Source organism: Mytilus californianus, unplaced genomic scaffold, assembly GCF_021869535.1.
Source record: "Mytilus californianus isolate M0D057914Y unplaced genomic scaffold, xbMytCali1.0.p SCAF_6, whole genome shotgun sequence".
Classification (NCBI taxonomy): Eukaryota; Metazoa; Mollusca; class Bivalvia; order Mytilida; family Mytilidae; genus Mytilus; species Mytilus californianus.
The window spans coordinates 26,685,015-26,706,008 of NW_026262712.1; the positions used below are offsets into that span (position 1 = coordinate 26,685,015).

General features: G+C 30.5%; 1 long non-coding RNA gene across 4 annotated transcripts in view; it reads right to left on the reverse strand.

Annotated features, from left to right (window-relative positions):
* Positions 1-202: 202 nt before the first annotated feature.
* LOC127706938 (uncharacterized) overlaps positions 203-20,994 on the reverse strand; it is a 63,462-nt gene continuing 42,670 nt past the window's right edge. The window contains exons 5-9 of one of the 4 annotated variants that reach the window (XR_007984661.1): positions 8,381-9,814; positions 7,551-7,652; positions 5,133-5,230; positions 2,976-3,595; positions 203-632 (exon numbers count right to left, since the gene is read on the reverse strand). This is a non-coding gene — a long non-coding RNA (uncharacterized LOC127706938). Of the gene's footprint in view, positions 633-1,967; positions 2,426-2,700; positions 3,596-5,132; positions 5,231-7,550; positions 7,653-8,380; positions 9,815-20,994 lie in introns of those variants that run through there. The other 3 variants (XR_007984659.1, XR_007984662.1, XR_007984660.1) reach the window with 3 other exon arrangements.

The window sequence follows — 20,994 nt, forward strand, 5'->3', positions numbered from 1 at the left end:
TGTCAATTTAGGATTATTTTTTTTTTAAATATTAACATATATACCCCTATACCCATATAACGACAGTTTTTTTTAAGGGGTATAGTGTTGGGTACCCCCTTAAATGATATGTTGAAAGGCATTATATGAACAAGATTTATACTATTCTACACATAAACTTTCTAGGATGCATAGTTTTTTTCTTCTCACTTGTATATAGTAATTATATACAAAGTATACTTTATTAAATATTAACATCAATAAATGGTATCATTATGTTCATTTAAAAGTGATTATTTCATTGAAACTCTCAAAATCGTTAGTTACAGGAACTTAACTTTAGCTATTTAATTCATTTTTCAGGATATCAGGATTGAAATTGTTATGATCTTATTCAAATAATTCTAATGAAATGTTATATTACTCGAAACCTCCTTCGCCCATGAATTGATGGCCGGAGCCATATTTAGCACAACATTTTTTGGATTTTAAGAATTAAATTGCTCCTCAGTTTCGTATGTGATTTCGCCATTATGTTGTTTTGATTGAGCATCACCAATGACTCTCATGTAGACGAAACGTCCTTCTTTCGTATCAATTCATAAGCCTTTGCTGTCTTCTGGTGTATCAATACTGTTTTAGATGAGTTTTTCCTATACAAATACAATAAATATTATGAAGCAAGTAACTTATTTTAATAACTTTTTAATTTTCGCATTTATTTGGAAGGGGGTGCAGTAAATTGGAAAAACATTTTCAAAAAAGACTGTAGGAATATATATTATCTTTTATTGCTGATGATTTCTTTTCTAATAATAGTAAAATTATCTGAAAGAATACCTATTTGCCAGTTTGGAAGTAATCTTTTGAAAGATTTATTTCGTAGTATTGTCGGTAGGGACTTGATAGATAGACAATGACAGATATAATTAAAGTTTAACTTTCCTCTTCACTGCTATAGGAAAAATAGAAGCATAACATGTGAAAGGGACATTTAAACTCATTAGTTGAAAAAAAAATTAAAAACGCCATTGCTAAAAATAGATAAAGATCAGCAGACAACCAATAGTACACACAACACAATATAGAAAGCTAAAGACTGACTAACACGAACCAACCAAAAACTTGGGGTGATCTCAGGTGCTCCGAAAGTAAAGAAAATCCTACTCAACATGTAGCACCAGTCGTATTGCTCATGTTAGTACAAATCCGGTGATAAATCTAAGTTGGTACGTCACATTCGTGGAAAAGGGTACGGCATTTTAATTGCAAAAATTGGAACATATACATTGTCATTTGTGAAACGGATATTCCGTTAAAATATGCAAACTCGTGATGGCGGCTGTAAAATTTATGAAGTGACGATTTCAACTTCATAACTTGGAACTTTTGGTTTCAAAGCTATCTCGTGAACAGCAACTTTCTATCAACGAAATCATGATAGAAAATACAAGCCATGGAATATCGTATCAATTCGGATATATGTACTTAGTATGCAGGTGCTGCTGGAATGTTGCTTCATAGAAATGGTAAATTTACAATTGGAAAGCTGAACTAATCTCTTTTGTCGTAAAGTGTTCTTTTCAACCGACCCTCATTGCCAATTGTTAGATGTAAGTCAAGATATAAGGCAAACTTGACTGTATCTATTGTATCCTTAATCTCATGTTCGATGGAATAGATGAATTATTTAATGGGAGAAGATAGGTAAAGTTGCTATCGCTTTTACTTGAAAACTACCATAAAGGAAAGTTAAACAAAAAGATCACTTTTAGAAGTTGTTTGAATTATCATCAATAGTATTCATTATATCAAGATTTTAGTGGACAAAAAAGTTGCACCAGCATTAAGAAGAGAAAGAAACAAGTGTAACTGAAATTTTGTCAGAATGAATGCTCAACTTAATACTAGATAATTACAACAAAGGTACATTACTTCAACTGCACAGTATCATTGAGACGACGAAAACAATAGATAGACGGGCAAGGATATATCATAGTTGTATATGACAAATTCAAATAAAAATATGCAAAGCAAGGTATAAACTTGCTGTTCTTTTTAGCTTGTCAGCAAATAAAGAAGTTGTTATGCAAATTTTATAATATCAATAGATAGTTTTACACAATTAAAAAAAAGCATTATGTAATATCAATAGGAATGTTTATCTTATATCAATAGGTTTTTGAATTTATCAAAATATTAGTATATAAAATGAATGGCGAGGTCGTTGGTGGCTTCGACTTGTTCTCATATCCGTCTTCATCTGTTCTGCATCGATATACGTCGTCTGTTGGTGTGGTGTACACTTAATTAGGTAGAAGGGGTACAGTTAACGTTGCAATTGATTTTCGTTGATATAAGAATAACCGGACAACGAAGCAATATGATTGACTGAATTAAATGGAGACTGCATATTTACTATATATGAATCACAGACGTTAAGTACCTGAGGTTGTTGTAGAACCCTGATGGACTTTTAAAATGTTGCATCATATTTTACAATATAGGTTGTTTTTGAAGAAATATTTGTTCGAACCGCTGCTTCTGGTACTGCAGTTTGTTTTACAGCTGCGTCGAAAGACTAGGAGTAATCTGAACGAACCAACACAAAATCAATTGATTTTCGTTGATATAAGAATAACCGGACAACGAAGCAATATGATTGACTGAATTAAATGGAGACTGCATATTTACTATATATGAATCACAGACGTTAAGTACCTGAGGTTGTTGTAGAACCCTGATGGACTTTTAAAATGTTGCATCATATTTTACAATATAGGTTGTTTTTGAAGAAATATTTGTTCGAACCGCTGCTTCTGGTACTGCAGTTTGCTATACAGCTGCGTCGAAAGACTAGGAGTAATCTGAACGAACAAACACAAAATCAATTGATTTTCGTTGATATAAGAATAACCGGACAACGAAGCAATATGATTGACTGAATTAAATGGAGACTGCATATTTACTATATATGAATCACAGAAGTTAAGTACCTGAGGTTGTTGTAGAACCCTGATGGACTTTTAAAATTTTGCATTATATTTTACAATATAGGTTGTTTTTGAAGAAATATTTGTTCGAACCGCTGCTTCTGGTACTGCAGTTTGCTATACAGCTGCGTCGAAAGACTAGGAGTAATATGAACGAACCGACACAAATTTTCAGAACAACGAATGTTGTATTTAGCATCTGAGACTGAATTAATGTTTCTTTTATTTTAGTTCTCTGCCTTCCTTTCTATTATTGAAAGTTCGCTTTTGTCAATATAAGTAACGAGGTGATTTTTACCATTATATATACACTAAAGACACATAAGATGTAGCATCAATACATACATTTTGAAAGATTTAATGCATCTATTTTAGGTCCTTGTTTCCTTTTATAAACAACGCGTCGTTATTTTTTTACTTCACTCTGGAATTCGTATTTTAGAAAGGGACTCCACTTTTTTTTTGTAGGCTACTAATTTGAGACCTATGTTTTCTTTTCTGTGAAACTTTGAGTGTTTGTCTTTGTATCCACAAATGAAAAATTTTGAGCATCACTCATTTTTCTACACACCATGACGTTTGTGGTTAGCAGCTTATGCCCTCTTATGTAACAGTTTGTGCATCTTAAAATAAAAATGAACCTTTAGAGAAACAACTGAAAAAAGATAAACAAATATAGTAAACTTATACTAGGCAACACGAACCCAAACAAAATGCTGAGTGAACTATGACCTGGAAGAGTAAGCAATTCCTTATTTACATATGACAAGTTTTGAAAGAGTGTGTTGTTCCTTGTTCAGCACCACTGATCAGTCTTTATAAGCGAAACGCCCAATTGCAGTACTTTATATTAAAACCGTGTACTTTGATGACATTCTTTCTGTGATTAGATGCTCATTTTTCATAAATTTGTCGTCATTTGCATGTTAGTTCTTTATTTGATATCACATTCATATGTATATCATGCTGTTCGAAATGACATTTGTATGGATCACGTTACCTACTAAAAAGGGATATAGTTACAAGCAGGTCAATGGTTTCTTTATTTTCAATTATTTGTTTACTTTTGATTTACATCGCGTCAATATTTTCTGTTGTTTCATTGTGTTTTTCTTGTGTGTTTTGTGTATTCTATTTTGTTTGGGTGCGGGTGAAGATCTATTACAAAATAGCACAATAACGAAACAGAACGATCGTATGCTACTACATTACCAGATATGGCTGATTAATAACAGGATATATAGTGAATACTGTTATCCATGTTATACCCAGCCCCAGTTACACAAATAGCATTATATAAACATTATGAAATAAGCAACTGATTATACAATAATGACTTGCCAATTTATTGACGAGTTTTCATTACTAATCCAACAAAATATCTTGTATTCGAAGAGTTACTAAATAGTTTTTTAAAGAATAATTTTGAGAACAAATCATAAAAATTACACTGCATACTCGTTGCAAACGATTCCGTAATGTTATCGTATTTCCCATTGAAATGCCTTATATATGACTGCACGTGCTATTTTGATAGCTTTAAAAAATTGTATAAAAACACAGAACAGGTTTTCTTTAGCTCGTAATTTCATTGTTCTGTTATACAAATGCAACTATAACAGTTTCATGCGTGTGTTTGTTTTTTATGGGGTTCTTAAAGCGTTAAACGTGCGCTTATTTTCTACTTGCAAATTTGCTTCGATCAACCCCTTTACATCCCAATAAAATTACAAAAAAAGAAGCATCCAATTTTTAAATATTAGAAATCATGTACCATAGAAGATAGCTCAGAATACAATCAAAACCGTAATAAGTGAGGTCGATACTTGTGAAGGTTATTGTTAATTGGATGTAAAAGTGAAATAACAAAAAACGAACGGAAACAACTGTAGTGCATTTAGTTTCCAAAACTGAACATCAATGACATTTTGACCATCAATGTAATTATCCCTTTTGAAATTTCATTCATAACTTAAAATCTGAATATACTGAATAAAATTTTTAGAAACATGGTTTTCAAACTAAACGACTTGATTTGGATGCTTTTGTAATTATTTGAAAATTTTGTATGGAATTTTTAAACGTTTGGACGCAACTCCTGAAATTAAGGGATTTCATGTAATATAAAACCAAACAAAACATTCGATGGATTTTACTTACATTTATTATGCAAAGTGACGTTATACTCATATTGTCTGACATTTTGACATAAACGACTAGCTTACCATTCCGACTTCATCTTGTTGTCGTGTCAACCACTGTAAAATAGATATTTATTTAAGGCAAACCGAAAGACAAATATTCCTGGTAGTCTACAGGTATATAAGGTTTTGTATAAGAAAGAATCCGGATATATCAAAGGGACAACCATAACTCATTGTTCAAAGAAAATCTGACCGTAGTAATAAACGACAGACGAAAAATAAGTCAACATAATATAAATAGAAAAACTACAGAGTGAACATCGCGAACCCATCCCAAACCGAATGGTGATCTCAGTTGACCTGATTACATTGTAATGAAATTGAATTAGTGCAGTTGATGAAAGGCTTTAGAATTGTGATATTTTAACGGAAAGCAATACTAGTAGCGAATCCACACTATCTTAGTCTTGCAACTGAAGATTCAGAAAAATGGCATCAATTTGAGATAATGAGGTTATCGGTCACTAGACTTAATGCCGTGACGATCCCACTTATTTGCGTTTCTGAACTCATATGGTAATTTTGTTCACTTGATTTCATTATTGTACCAAACGTGATATCTGTTGACAAGCAAACATTAGATACTGCAAAAAAGGTAATTTGATTTTCAGTTGATAAGCATTTTATTTTGATCAAAATAGATTTCCGTTGCTAACTAATAATGCTTCTTGTCTGACACGATTTAGAACACACTTCTCTGAAATTCCCTGCAGACAAAATTCAAATCATTTACATATCTTACATTAATCTTAACCGAAAGTCTTTTATCCTTTGTGTTGTTACTTAAAAAAAAGAACATTACTATAGAAATAGAGGAAACGAAACAACAAATGAACTACTGTTATGTGTCGAATCACGACAAATCACACCTAACGTCACAGTCTGAATTATGCATTTAATGTTGTCACGCTGCAGTAAACTCAGCGTTCCTTTACTTGAAGAATGAAAATTGATAATTCTTGAAATGTTTCATTATTTCTGCTTTGAACATGCTTAGCATAATGCAGAATATTCCTAAATATACCGGTAAGTCAATTTTTTTATGTTCATCACCATAGTATAGTATGAAAATATTCGAATAAGCATGCATTGCTTTTAAAACACCACTTTCATTGCAATATTTGCGATTGTTTTAGAAATATTTTCGTAGTTGTAAAATCTTTTTCTTACTTGCTTATAGTCGAATGATAATCTGTTTAAAACCAAATGTATCCTGTCACTATGAGTTCAGTGATCATGTGATCATATGATCAGCCCTGTATTAAAAGACTTTATTTACTAGTATTCAGGTTTGAGCAACAAGTCTGTAGTTTATCGAAAACTTCATTTCGACTACATTATTATTTCCAACATTTTAACGGACTTTGTTTAATTTACTTTCGCTTATCGTGATTTTGCAAGATCATGTAATTTATTTGTAATCCTGATCAAACATATGAGATTGTGATGGTCCACGATAAATAAACAGTAGTATACCGTGTTCGAAACTCATAAATCGATAGAGATAAAAACAAATCCGGGTTACAAACTAAAACTGAGGGAAACGCATCAAATATAAGGGGAGAACAACGACACAACAAAAACATTAAAATGTAACACACACAGAAACGAACTATAATATAACAATGGCCATTTTCCTGACTTAGTACAGGACATTTTAAGAAAACAATGGTGGGTTGAACCTTGTTTTGTGGCATGCCAAACCTCCCGCTTTTATGGCATCGTCAAACACAACACCAAAACGACAACATCACATGACAGGACCACAATACACAATAACCTAGTATTCGTCACATATTCGTTCTATGGTCAAAGTATAGATGTGTCATAGCCATTTATATTACAGATTTCTTAATTCTTATTTGGTATTTCCACAAAATTATACTCGTATTGTTTCTAATGTCAAGGTGTTTTCTGATTTGTGTTCTGTTTTCTAAAGGCCAACAGATTTAACGTTTACAAACAATGCTACACTAGTTATAATATGGGTGATAGAATATTTGGGATCAATGCCAAATGAGACAGCAAAATAACAACCCAAATTTATGTAGATGTGAAATTATTTTCTGAAGCAGTAGACAGGTGTTATATATGCCAAGCTTTAAAAACATCCGATTCAAATAAACATCTAAAAAACCGCTATCGGAGATTGGACATTAACAATATCCAAATGGGATAGTCACATTAATATATAACATGGTTATTCCTTTTTTCTCGAACTTCAACTGTGTTTATTTCGACTAGTTGACTAATGAACGATTAACAAACAAAAAATCTTAGTCATGTTTAGTTTACTTTATGACAACGCTATATTACAAAATAAAGTAGGAAACTACAAAACGATCGTTATTGAAAACCAATTATACGTATTTACCCTTGGTATATGTAATACTTCCGTACTAACAACTCATGTACACAGTCCAGATTTTAAGTGGCAATATCAACAGTGGTAAAGACACAATTTTCAGTCATTATCCTGAAAATATTTGCAGAGAACGTCAATGCAGATAACAACACATTTGGGTATGCTTTACTGTGAATTGGGAAACTCTTGATCATCAAACGAATACCAGACTCAATCGTTGTATAGTTCATAATCTCAAAACTTTTATACATGGTAATAAACAATAGAAATAATAAATGATTTGTAGGTCAATAACACGTACGGGAACATATAGCTGTTAATATCTGTGTCATTTTAGTCTAGTTTTAATTTTTTTATAGCTTTGACAATTCATTTACCGTTCAAATCTGTATGTTTTTAAACTACTGTAATTTTCTATTAACACAAACAATTAAATTGTAACACGATAGTGTTGGTAGCTGCATTTTGTTTAAAAGTTTACGGTGTATGCAGCACTTGTATATGTTTATGACTATTTCGAATGACTTGAATTCAATCTCGATGACTGTGTATTCTTTTACAAATTGACGCCTTATTTGTCTAAGTATATAGATGCGTGTACATGTGTTTATTAATGGATGCATCTTCGTGTGTCAACTTCCAACTGCGTCATTACACTACATCATAAAGTTATATTAAACAGTTCAATATTTTTTTATCAGATATTATTTTTGTTCTCAATGGTTTAAAGTACTATCATTATTGATAAAGGTATGTACCATATATAGTATATCACTGTTTGCTTACGCAGGTAGGAGGCGGTTAATGTAATTTAATAGTATTTCAAAATCATTACTCACAATACAATCATAGGTCTCAATTCGTCCATCTTGATTCTGTTGCGTCCTACCAAACCAACTCATTCATACATCAATGAGATACGTTAATATGTAAAAAATACAATTATTTATCTCACTAAATAATTATGTTGATGTGAATTTTTTTATTTGTTTTATATAGGGCTCTCTTTAGTTCTTACTTTGAAAAAAAAAATACTTCTGAAACGATAAATAAAAAAAAAACCTTTCAGAAAATACTCAAAAAGACTAATGGTTTGCATTTGATTTGAATTTGATTTTAAAACATTTAAACGCATTTTAAACTCTTTATTTCCCGTTTTAATGAATCCTAATCGTTATCAAAAATACAAGAACAATACATTTTTTTAACTATATAATAGATTTTCTAATGTTATGAAGTCAAACTCGTAAACAAAATTACTTAAAATAAACGTAATGAAATGCAGACATATACTTTTTAAAAAGGTACAGTACTAGTAGTTTTCATTGGCGTTTTATGTTAACAAAAATTGAAGCCGTCTTTATATCAATAGCTAGAGAATGTTAAATGCAGATATACAGTTAATGATTTTAAATAAATATAGTAGTTGTCATTGGCGGCATATGTTAAAAGAATATGAAAACACAATTTATCAATTAATGTATAGGAGTTGTCGATAATACAAAAGCATATACAATTATATGATTGAAAAACTGTTGATAATATTGCATACAATAACTAAGCAACAAACAATTCACAACAAAAAAGTTAAAATGAATACAGGTAAGCCAAAGCTATAGATACAACACTTATCAACATGTCTCAAAATATGAATAGAAAAACTACATAATTTTATATCAGACTAATTTAATTATTTTACAGTCTAATAAAATCAAATTACATATGAAACCTTAACTTGCGATTGGAACATTTTTTCAATTAGCTTTGTCGTGCATTTTGTTTGTACTTGTCGTTTATTCCATACAATTAATAATGGATACAACTAAGGGACGAGTGTTGCATCTTTGAGTAACAAATACTTTACGTCAGTAAGTTTTCCTTTTCTATGATAATGTATCAACCTCCTTTTGCTTATTTTCAAGTTAAGTTTAGTACATTATCAAAGAAATCATAACGAAAACAAGTTCTTCTCTAGTCATTTCAAGAATTTTATTTTAAGGTTGTGAACATACCTGTTGAATTAAACACATATAGGCTATGAATGGTGCTGGTATCGGTATAAAGGACAGTCGGTGTGGGTCCTTGTGATCTATCCATCATAACTAACCTAGTGGCATCCTCAACATAGTATATATAACTACCCAAAACACCTATAGCACAGTTGTATTTTAAATAATACATTGAATAGATTGTTTTAACATCAGAACCATCCACATTAACTGATTTTATTTCATTAGAGAAGTCAATCCAATACAGTCTTTGTTCAGTCAGGTCTACAATATATTGAAACAATTGCTAAAAAACGTATAATGTATTCATCAATTAACAATAGATGGATGTGTCGTGTTCAGTTCGATAATATATTAATTGATTCCCTCTTGTTGCACTCTGCACGCATTTGTATTCATTTGATTATTTATATATTCATCTATTTATCTTTTTTATGTATCTATGTATTTGTTTATTCAATTATGTATTTATTTATTTATTTATTTATTTATTAATCTATTATTTTTTTATCTATATTATTTTATAAGTTTATAAATTTTTTAATTCATCGATTTATTCATTATTCATTGATTTGTTTATAAAAAAAATGAGAAAAAAAAACACGTTATATATATATAATGTTTCCGAAGCGCTTTTCTGGATTTTCCTTCACCAGCCACGCTAATAGCCGAATATTTGAAAGACAAGGACAAATAAAACCGAAACAGTTGAGAGCTATATAATTAAAAATGACCTAAAATTATAATCAAATCCTTCGAAGGCCAATTTGCCTGAAGGAGTTGAAACCTTGGTTTCTTTATAATTTCAAAATTGATAAACGGGCAAATTTAGAAAGGTATGTTATTAATCATGTAAAACGTTATTTTAAACATCAATCCATATACATGTATCAATTAAACGTAAATTTAAGCAGAGAGCAGCAAGTATAAACATCACAGTGAATTATCATATTTGACGACAAGTTAAATATGCGTAATCCTAAAACTGAGCGAACAGAAAATAATCCATAATCCATGCACGTTTTGTATTGAAATAAATCTTGAAAATCAAAAGTTATTGGTGAGCTACCCAAAATACGATTTAGGCAAAACTCGATAGTTGTAGGTTGACTTTTTGCATGGTGTTGATTAAAACACACGTGTAAAACTTATTAAGAACATACTTTAAAACAATATATAAACACAGGTGTTGTTTATGAGTCGATGATGAGCAGAAAATGTTAACTAATCGTATTATATCGTACAACAAATTTCTGAAAATTACTTACTAGGTTATCACTTCAACCACATACCGAAATACATTTTTCATACACTTATACAGAATTTTACAATTTCAATACGTAATATAACAACATGGCTTGCTAAAACCTCTATACAGTTTATATATGTAAGTCGTCCTATCAAAGGTAAGAAATCATTTCATTTTCTCCTTCTTCAACTTTACTTTTTGAATTCAACTTAACCCTCTAATTGTCCGTGTGTGTTTTTTTTTTTTTTTATTTAGCATTATTAAGAAACAAATAAAAAAAACACATTGTTCAGAGAACAATTGAAGGTCTTTCCACCGCCAAATGCATATATTTGTAAGAAAATATCCACTTTCGGCTTAAAATGACAACTCTGGTGTCAGCTTATAGAATAATGACCGCTGATACAAAAAACATGATTTTTATATAGTAGGTATTTCTTGTTTACAAAAGTTCACATCCGGTTTAAGGTGAACCTGACATGACACTGATTACAAACCAATAAAAGTTCAACTACTTTGTACATGAAAAAAATGCAAACATGGCTTCTTCATGGTCATATAAGTGCAACCGTATATTAAAGACCCAATGACTGCATCATATACCAATAAGAAGTTAGAGCAAAGATAAAAATCTAGAACGTTAAATTAAACTTTGACCTTGACTTCACATTCAATGTTATCAAGCTAGGACCTCAAATAGATTCTGGGTATAATGAGTTAAATTTTGATTTAAAAAAAAATGTTCAGAGAAAATTTGAAGGTCATTTGCACCCCAAATTAAACATGAATTGATAGGAAATTTTTCACTTTTGGTTTGAAATGTCAATTTTGATGTCAAGTAATAGAATAATTTATGCTGATTCCAAAAATATATGATTTCTATTAACTTTTGCTTAGATTATTGTTCATATACAGGTACTTTCGGTATACAGAATTTCACTTCCGATATCATTAGAACCTGACTGCACACTGATTCCTAACTGCAAACTGCAAACTGATTTTAACATAAAGAATAATTCAAAACTTGTTTCTTCCGGTTAACAAAAGGTCATACCCGGTTAAAATGGTTGAAGGTCACATGTCTGTAACCCAATGTTAAAGATACCATGACTTTATCATGTAACAATAAGAAGTTAGAGCAAAGGTCAAAATCTAGAAATTCCAACTAAATTTTGATCTTGACTTTTATTTCAAGGTCATTAACTAAGGACCCTATGTCTTTATTATATATGTTGAAGAGTTATTTCACCATACACACACTTTTTGATATAAAAGGGGAGAAAACTCCTGTCAAATGTCAACATACCCTGTCAACCGAATTGTATAAGTAACGACATGTCGCAACTAACCATTTAGTAAAACCGTGCTGTCGATATTTTATATGGTTTTTGAAAAGAAGTGATAATAAGCCAATATCAAAATTTAGTACATGACCCTGCCCTCGTTTTCTTTTCTTGAGGCCATAGATCTGATATCAAAAGACCCTATCACTTATGGTTTACCAATTACACATGCATATCACGTATATCAAATACTTAAAATGAAATAACTCTCATATGGAGTCTACGGATGACTTCTTCCCAAATGATCATCCTAATTTTGAAGAAATACAGATCAATTTGGTAAAATAACTTTGTTGGTTTCTTTTACGGTTGTAAAGGAGTAGTAGACACAAGAAGAACGGTGTTTGGAGAGATTACTCTTACATGTCTCGTGTAATGTCAACTTAACCTTTGAACGAACATTTATGTGTTACGACATGTTACAACTAATATTTTAGAGAAACAAATATTTTGATGATATCTTATAAGGTGTATAAAAAGAAGTTATGAAAGGCCAACATCGAAATTTAATACATGACCTTGACATAATTTTCTTGTTGGTAGACATTAGACCTCAAACCAAAAGACCATAGGTCATTATCACTTTTCAGTTACAAATGCATATCACTTATATCAAATGCATCAGGAGAAACAACTTTAATATGGAGTGTTCGGTCAAAATTATCCTATATATTCTGAAAGATATTTTGTTAAACATATTTGTCGGTTTCTTTTTACGGTTGCGAAGGAGAAGGGGACACAAGAAAAACAGTTTTTGGAGAGATAACGCTTACAGAAAAAAAAAGTGTTTGTTTATATAGGGTCGGTTTCAAAAGCGTATAAACTGTTCGATATAATATACCAAAAACTTAGCCACATTTTGTTAAACAATTATACTGCACAAGGACAAAAAATAGGTGGGAGATAAATTTAATTAAAAACTAATTGCTCAGAGAACAATCGAAGATCTTTCCAAGCCAAAAGCGAATGTTTTGATAGAAAAATATTTACCTTCAGTTTACAATCTCAATTCTAGTGTCAGATAACAGAATCAATTACACTGATATAAAAAAAAATGATTTCTATATACTTTTGCTCAAAATAATTTACATGAGTATGTACTTCCGCTTAACAAAATTTCATTTCCGGTTTTATTTGAACCTTATTTCACACTGATTCCAAAAACAGTACAGTTTTATTACTATTTATATGAAATAACAGTGCAAAAATTACTACTTCCAGTTACAAAAATGTCACTTCCGGTTGACTTCCTTCAATGTCATATGTCTGCAACCCAATGTAAAAGACCCTATGTCTTTATCCTATACCATTATGAAGCTAAAACAAAGGTCATAATCTAGACCGTTAGATTAAATTTTGTTCTTAACTTTAGTTACAAGGTCATAAAACAAGGACCTCAAATCAAAAGACCCTAGGTCTTTATAATTCATGGTTAATGAGTTATTACACCATACACGTTATTTTAAAGTTTAAAAGGGAAAAACTCCCATGTAATGTCAGGGTACCCTTTCAACCAAAATTTATGGGTTACGACAGGTTGGAACTTACAATTTAGTAAAAATGTTGTTGTAATATCTTATACAGTTATTGAAAAAATTACTAAAAGCCAAAATCAAAATGACCTTGATCTTTGACCTTGAACTATTTAAAAAAAATTGTGGACCAAGGACCTGAAAAAAAAACTATATATTCTGACGAAATAAGGAGTAATTTAGTAACAAAAATTAATCGGTTTCTTTTAATGGTTGCGATTGAGTAGTTGACACAAGAAAACAGTGTTTGGGTAGATAACTATTGTAAAGAAAATTGCTCGGTTAAGCGGTGTCAATTACCAAGACGTATAAACTGTTAGATATCATATACCAAATATCTAAGCGACGTCTTGTGATACAACAATGTTGCACAATAAAAAAAGTTAACAATCAGAACAAAATCAAAAGGCTTTTCCATGGAAGAATCACAAAACCTTAACATGATCATTATTTTTTTGAGTAGGATAATTGACTAAATGGTGAGTTCTAAAATTAATAATATAGGCCAGGTTCATGATAACTAAGCGTGTTTGTTTCGGTATATTTGTCTTGAATTTTTTTTTGACAATATATTCATAAATGTGAGAAAAGACGTGTGTGAAGTCTTTTTTTTTCTCATTTACACATATCTTGATTAGCATCTAGAAATTGACAATGAGGCACATTTGATAAGATAACTTTAACATGTTTATGACAAAAACATCATTTTATCTGCCTAACTGTGCACTTTCCATTTTTAAGCAGCAACAATCCTGCAGAACCTGCATATTGAGTATCAATTTCAATTTGATGCGATATTCAAAAGTTTTCATTTCATATTATGAATTCCTTGTTATAGGGTTGCTTCTTACAAGGAATCTATTGAATCACGAGTTATAAGTGGTGACGTTCAATCAACAAATGCATAACATATATATATTAATATAAAATAAGACTATGTGGTAAAAGGCATGCCAATGAGACGACTATGTATAAGGTACCAAAGGACGGGAACGTTAACAACCACATATAGATTAAAAATAATTGTCATCACTTGATGTCTATAAAAACTGAGCAAACAGAAAATAATCCATAATCCATACACGTTTTGTTTTGGAATAAATCTTGAAAATTAAAAGTTATAGGTAAGCTATGCAAAAAAAAAGATTAAGGGAAATGTTGATTTAGTTAGGTCCACTTTTTTGCTTAGTGTTAGGTAAAGATTAACGTGTGAAACTTAAAAGGTGCATACTTATAAAAAATATTTAGACAACGGTGGTGTTTCTAAGTCAATGATGAGTAGACACTGTTAACCAATCATTATATCATGTATACAGCATACTACACATACCATATTTTGTCTTACTCGTATATTCTTATAACCACAAACCACCATCTTTGATAGCCAAGAGTTACGATCTACTTCCCTCCTCTCCACCCTTGGCAGATTAAGCCAACATTTGTGATAACAATGTTGGGCCATCTATCGGTAGATTAAAGTCACGCCCATTCCAAATACATTATTCTTGACCAATGGTAGCACTTCAACTCTTCAATTTGGAGGTAAAAACAAGGTATCGTCTAGATTCTACACACTTGGTAAAGCAGGAAACGAAAATATACGTTGACATTCATGCATTTGTGCAAAAAAAGTACACAAGAACTTTTATTATTTGATAAAAAACATTCAAATTGTCACTAAATATAGTCGTATGTTTAGGGGTGTAAAGACTTGTTGCACAATAAGCACGTGGCAATTGTTAACATACACTTTCTACATTTACACGTGTTCATGTTATAGGCGCTTTTTGATTGGATGCAGCGAGTTTCGACTGCAACCAATTAAAATCATTACCTTGTGTCATTGAAATTCTATCTCAACCCGCAAGGGTGGAGAGGAGGGAAGTGGATCGTAACCCTTGGCTAGCGAAGATGACAAACCACAAACCACAAACAAGATATTTACTACATTTGTATTACAATGAGTAATATAACACCTTTATATAGTAAACACGTTTTAGTTCTCTTTTTAACAATCAAAGGTAATAAATCATTACATTTTGTCCTCTTTCATCTTTCCTATTTAAATTCACATTTATTCTTTGAATTGTACGTTTAACACTTTACATTGTCCGTTTTTGAATTAAAAATGTATTATGAAACTTAGGTATCAATTCCTTTAGACAATGTTGAACTTAGAAAGATTTAGTTATTATTTTACCGTCCCTTTTGGTCTCATCGCCCTTTACTTATTCCGGTACTAATGCATCAGTGACTTTCAAATATTTTACTTTGAACATTCGTGATGAAGGAAAATCCAGGAAAGCTCTTCGGACTCATACAATTTTCAAAGTTTTATTTTTCCTTGTTTACTAAGTTTAGAACAATTGGTGCAACTGAAATTCGTATGTACTGCCTGTCAAACCAACTAATCATAATCATAAAAGATAAAAAATATTCATAATTTATTGCTCAAATATAATCACTTTAATAAATGTTAATGAATAAACTTTTTTTTTTAATGTAGTTCCAATCCTTCTAAGAGTCAGCCAAAAGTTAAATAAAGGTTAGAACACAGATATTTGGTTTATATATCTTGTTTGGAATAAAGTTTTATTCAAAATTATTCATGCTTTCTACTATACCCATGATCATGAGATATTTAGAATTATACAAATGCATTTAAAAAGTCTAAGTGTAAGAATATTCCATAACCATAAGTAAAATTTTCTTACGAGCAAAACGTTTGAGCAGACAAATAAAAAATTGCATGGTGTATACTAAAAAAAGTCGAGTGACATTAACCATACCATTTCATTTTTAATGCACCCACCTAACGTACGGCTATATGATATACTATTCATTAGCTTATCATCTGTACTGTCTTTTTGCCAGGTTGTCAAATATTCGTACGGTGCAAGTTCTGTCAACTCACTATAAAAAGCCAAGGACGGACACTTTCTTAATTTTAATGACCTCAGCATTTTTGCATATTCTGTCTTCTAAATAATATAACTATGTATGGTAACTTTAAATATTTATGACACATTTTCAATAAACAGCACATTTTTCCAGAAATTTCTGCAAAAAAGTATAAAAATTAATAAAAACGAAATAATGTCTGTGATTCAATTGTTAATAACCATAAAACCAAATAACATATTTCATTTAGTGCTCAGGAAGTTTTTGACATCATCAAATTACTTCTATCACACTTCTTTTTTTCTAATTACAGGGCAAATCACTACAACCCAAAGAGTTGCCCAAAATACCATCATCTGCAAAAAAAAACTGTTTAGCTTTTCTACGTTAAAATATAAAGTTGAAGATACACATTTAAAAATATGTTTGCAGGAACTAATTCACATCAGCCTGTAGAAACTATTCTGTCTTCCTATTTTATTTGTTATTTCATGAATATCATTAAAAGACATACAGGACTGTACATATGAATGTAAAGCTAGCCCAAAGAAACTACATACTAAATAGGTAATACAATAGTTAATAAGTTGATTTATGAAAAGTCGAATTTTAAATATTTCTCTCATATAAATTAAAAAATTTGTTTCATGGTTGCTTCAAATGCATTGTTTGTTGACGAAAAATGTAAAAACTGTTATATTCTAGACACTGGCAATGTTCTTTGTGTCTGTCCAAAGTTGGAAACCCTATCAAACTACTTAATTTTCTAGTGTATAATGACATATTGCAGTAACAAGAGTTACATGCAATTTTATGTTGTTTCTGACGAAACCATTCGGAAATTTGGGATCATCAATCTTTTGAAAGCTCGTACTTTATTAGGCCTTTTTTTTTAACTTGTTTGAGTCGAGCGTCACAAAAAAAATATATATAGTTGGAAGTCTCACCAGGGGATACATTCTGGTAAATATTGTATGTTTTTATGTTATAGAACATTGTGTTATAATATGATTTGAGTAAAATGATGTATACTTTTAGCAAATATGAGGTGTATAGTTACTATATCATGGACGCATATATTGATATTTAATTAGAATATTATTTTGTCACTATTACAATGGTTTTAGCGCATACAATAAATCTATGTAGTCTCAATGTAAATGGAATCGGTTCTAGGGGGAAAAGAAATAGAGTTATAGAATGGATAAAAGCACAAAAAAGTCAAATTACATTTTTACAAGAAACACATTTTGATGAAATTATTGAAAGAGAAATTAATAATAAAACGGAATATGAAACATTTTGTAGTAACGGTACAACAGCTAGTAAGGGTGTAGCTATTTTAACTAAAAAGTCACTAAGCTTTAAATTAATAAATAAATTTATTGATAGTGATGGAAGATTTGTACTCATTAAAGTGCAATTAAAAAGTTCTATCTCTACATTTTCTAGCATATATGCACCGAACTGTAAAACTTCTAGAAATTTATTATTTAAAAGTAAGCGATAATTTGAAAGGACACAGTCTTGGTATACATATACTAGAGGGAGATTTTAAAGAGGCACTTACACCAATAGATAGAAAGTCTTTGTGTCCTGGTAAATTTATTCAACCTGTTAACCATGTTAACGGTTAAAAGTAGTTAATAAAATCTAACAAATTATTGGATGTTTGGAGAAGCTTAAACACAAATAAACAGCAATTTACATGAAAAAAAAGGATAAATCACAAGCTAGTAGACTAGACATGATCTTAATAGGGTCAGAATTTTTACCTCTTATAGAATTTTGTAGAATTAAACCTGCTGTTATACAGTCTATTGATCATCAAAGTGTATTTCTAAAATTTAAGCCAGGGTTATCAGAAAGGGGAAATGAGTATTGGAAAATAAATAAGTCAGTATTACAAAATAAAGATTACCAAGAACGTATTAAATATTTGAATGATAAATATATATTTAAAAAGGATACAATAGATTGTAGACTTGTATGGGATGTTTTAAAATCGAGGTAAGGGAAGTAGCTATAACTTACTGTAGAAATAAAGCCAAGTTAACAAGAGAGCGAATGCGTAGTTTAGAAAAAAGATCTGGAACAAAAAAATGGACCTAATAGATGAGAGACATACTGATAAAAATTATAATTTTGGAAATAGAAATTAATGATATAGAAAAAGAATTAAGTAAGATTTATGATGAAAAGGCAAAAGGGGCACACATTAGATATAGAGAAAAATGAGTTGAGTTTGGGGAAAAGAACGATTCATACTTCCTTGATCTAGAAAAGAAGACACTAGTAGCACGATTTCAGTCTGAAACGGTCATTTTGGTCTGATCATATCTTAATCGACTGGATTTACCGCTAGAGAAAAACGTCAAGACTTTTAAGAACTTTAAGACGCCGTTCCGATCGATAGTCTCATTAGGTAATTCAGTCCGTTAAGGCATGTTAAGATAAACAAGACTGAATCTTCTAGCAAGCTGTTAAGATCCGTTACGACGGTGTCAGACCAAAACAGACCAAATCTCAAAATTAACGTTCAAAATTGTCAGACCATGTTTAGATCCGTTAAGTATGCCGGTATGATACTACGAGTTACGCCCCTTCTGCTTGATAATGCATTTTAGATTAATATATATATTTATTAGAATTTAAAGTATATCTCTCGAATAAATTAAAAGTAATTAAAGATTAAATCCTCTGTAGATTCTTTATTTCTGTTGTTGTTTTGTCGAGGAACTAATAAATTATTCGTCTATATATGTTGCTTATTTTTTAATAAATGTTAGTTTATTTATTTATATACTTATTAAATGCAAGGACGTATGTTAATTGTATACTTACAAAAACGATTGCCATACATTTAACCTAAAAATGTTGTGAACCCTGTGTGAAAATGTTTTTCGTATTTGAAAATTAGTAACGGAAAATCTTAAACGTAACCTAAAAAAATAAGAAGATGTGGTATAATTGCCAATGAGACAACAGAAATGAAGCGGAGGCAAATTAACACATGCGTATTTTTGTTTTATGTCAGTTGGTTTAATTCGTTTTCTGTTGATATGTCCTAGTTTACTATTACCGTTGGAGCTGTTTTTTTTTATTTTCATGCGAGTTACTCTATTAAACTTGGAAAAGCTTTTATTGCCATAGCTTTGTACTGTACAATATAATTTTATATTATTAAACAATAATTTATTTTACATAGTGGTGCGTCTAAACACCACCAAGGTCGCCATAGTACATGAAGCTGATCATGATACTGCATTCAGTCTGTGTCGAGACAGTGTTAAACTATAAATAAAGTACCACCGTATAAAGATTTTCATTCAAACAATGTATCCTTATATTTATTTTCCGACCGTGCAAGGGCTGTATAGCCAGTCAAGGTCGTTAAAAACTTCCATTTGTTGATATTTATTTTCTAACCCATATAATATATATATATATATTAACATTGTAGTACTTAGTGTATGGCGTAAATTTAAAATTTTCCGTTTTAGTTCAAATGATTGAGTTCAATGGCACGTGCTAGTAATCAACCGGGTCAACAGGTAACAAAATCAATGATCCATAACGTAAGAAAGTACATGACTATTTTACAATTACACTCATGATTCTTAATAAAAAGGTGCCGTAGGGCTAAAAGTTAATAAAGAATTAATGAATTTATATATACGTATCAGTATTTAAGCTGTTGATGTTTGACCGTCAGTTTTAATATATGCTATGTTTTATATTCAATAAAATAATGAATCTAAATCTATTATAGCGTAGTTTAAGGTTCTTACAATATTATATATTTCTAAACACTATACCAAAAGATAATGCAAAATATTTGAGCGCTGCATGGCAAACCCTAAAAAAACATGTACAGTTCGGAAGTTTGTTTAGTATTCAAAAGAAACTTTTCGCTTCTCTACTTATATAGTTTAGAGAGTATTCCTTTAATTTGTGTCAGTTATATAAAGTGGTGTGTATTTGTATTCTATTTATTTGGCAAAATTGTATCACTATACATACATTTTGTATTTCACAACTATATATACTATAAGTTGTGAATTGTGATTGATTGTTGGTTGCTTAAAGTCCAGTGGCAAATATTTCATGCATGTTCAGGACGAACTGTGGGTTTATGACATGGAACCCACCAGTGTAGGTTTCATGTGGTATAATATTTAAAAGTAACTTAAATTTAATTAACATGAATTTTGAATAAATCGAAACATAACGGGAGCTAGCTATATATAGACGCATGGATCACCCGGACCTATCAGTTCTTTTCTCTGTTTTGTCTTAAAAAAAATAATGTTTTTTTTTTATATTTCGATTTTGTACTTTTATATAATTTACGATAACTGTGGTTTATACGTGCTGCCAGACGAAAGATCTCTATGTGTCCTCTAGATGTCTTTTTTG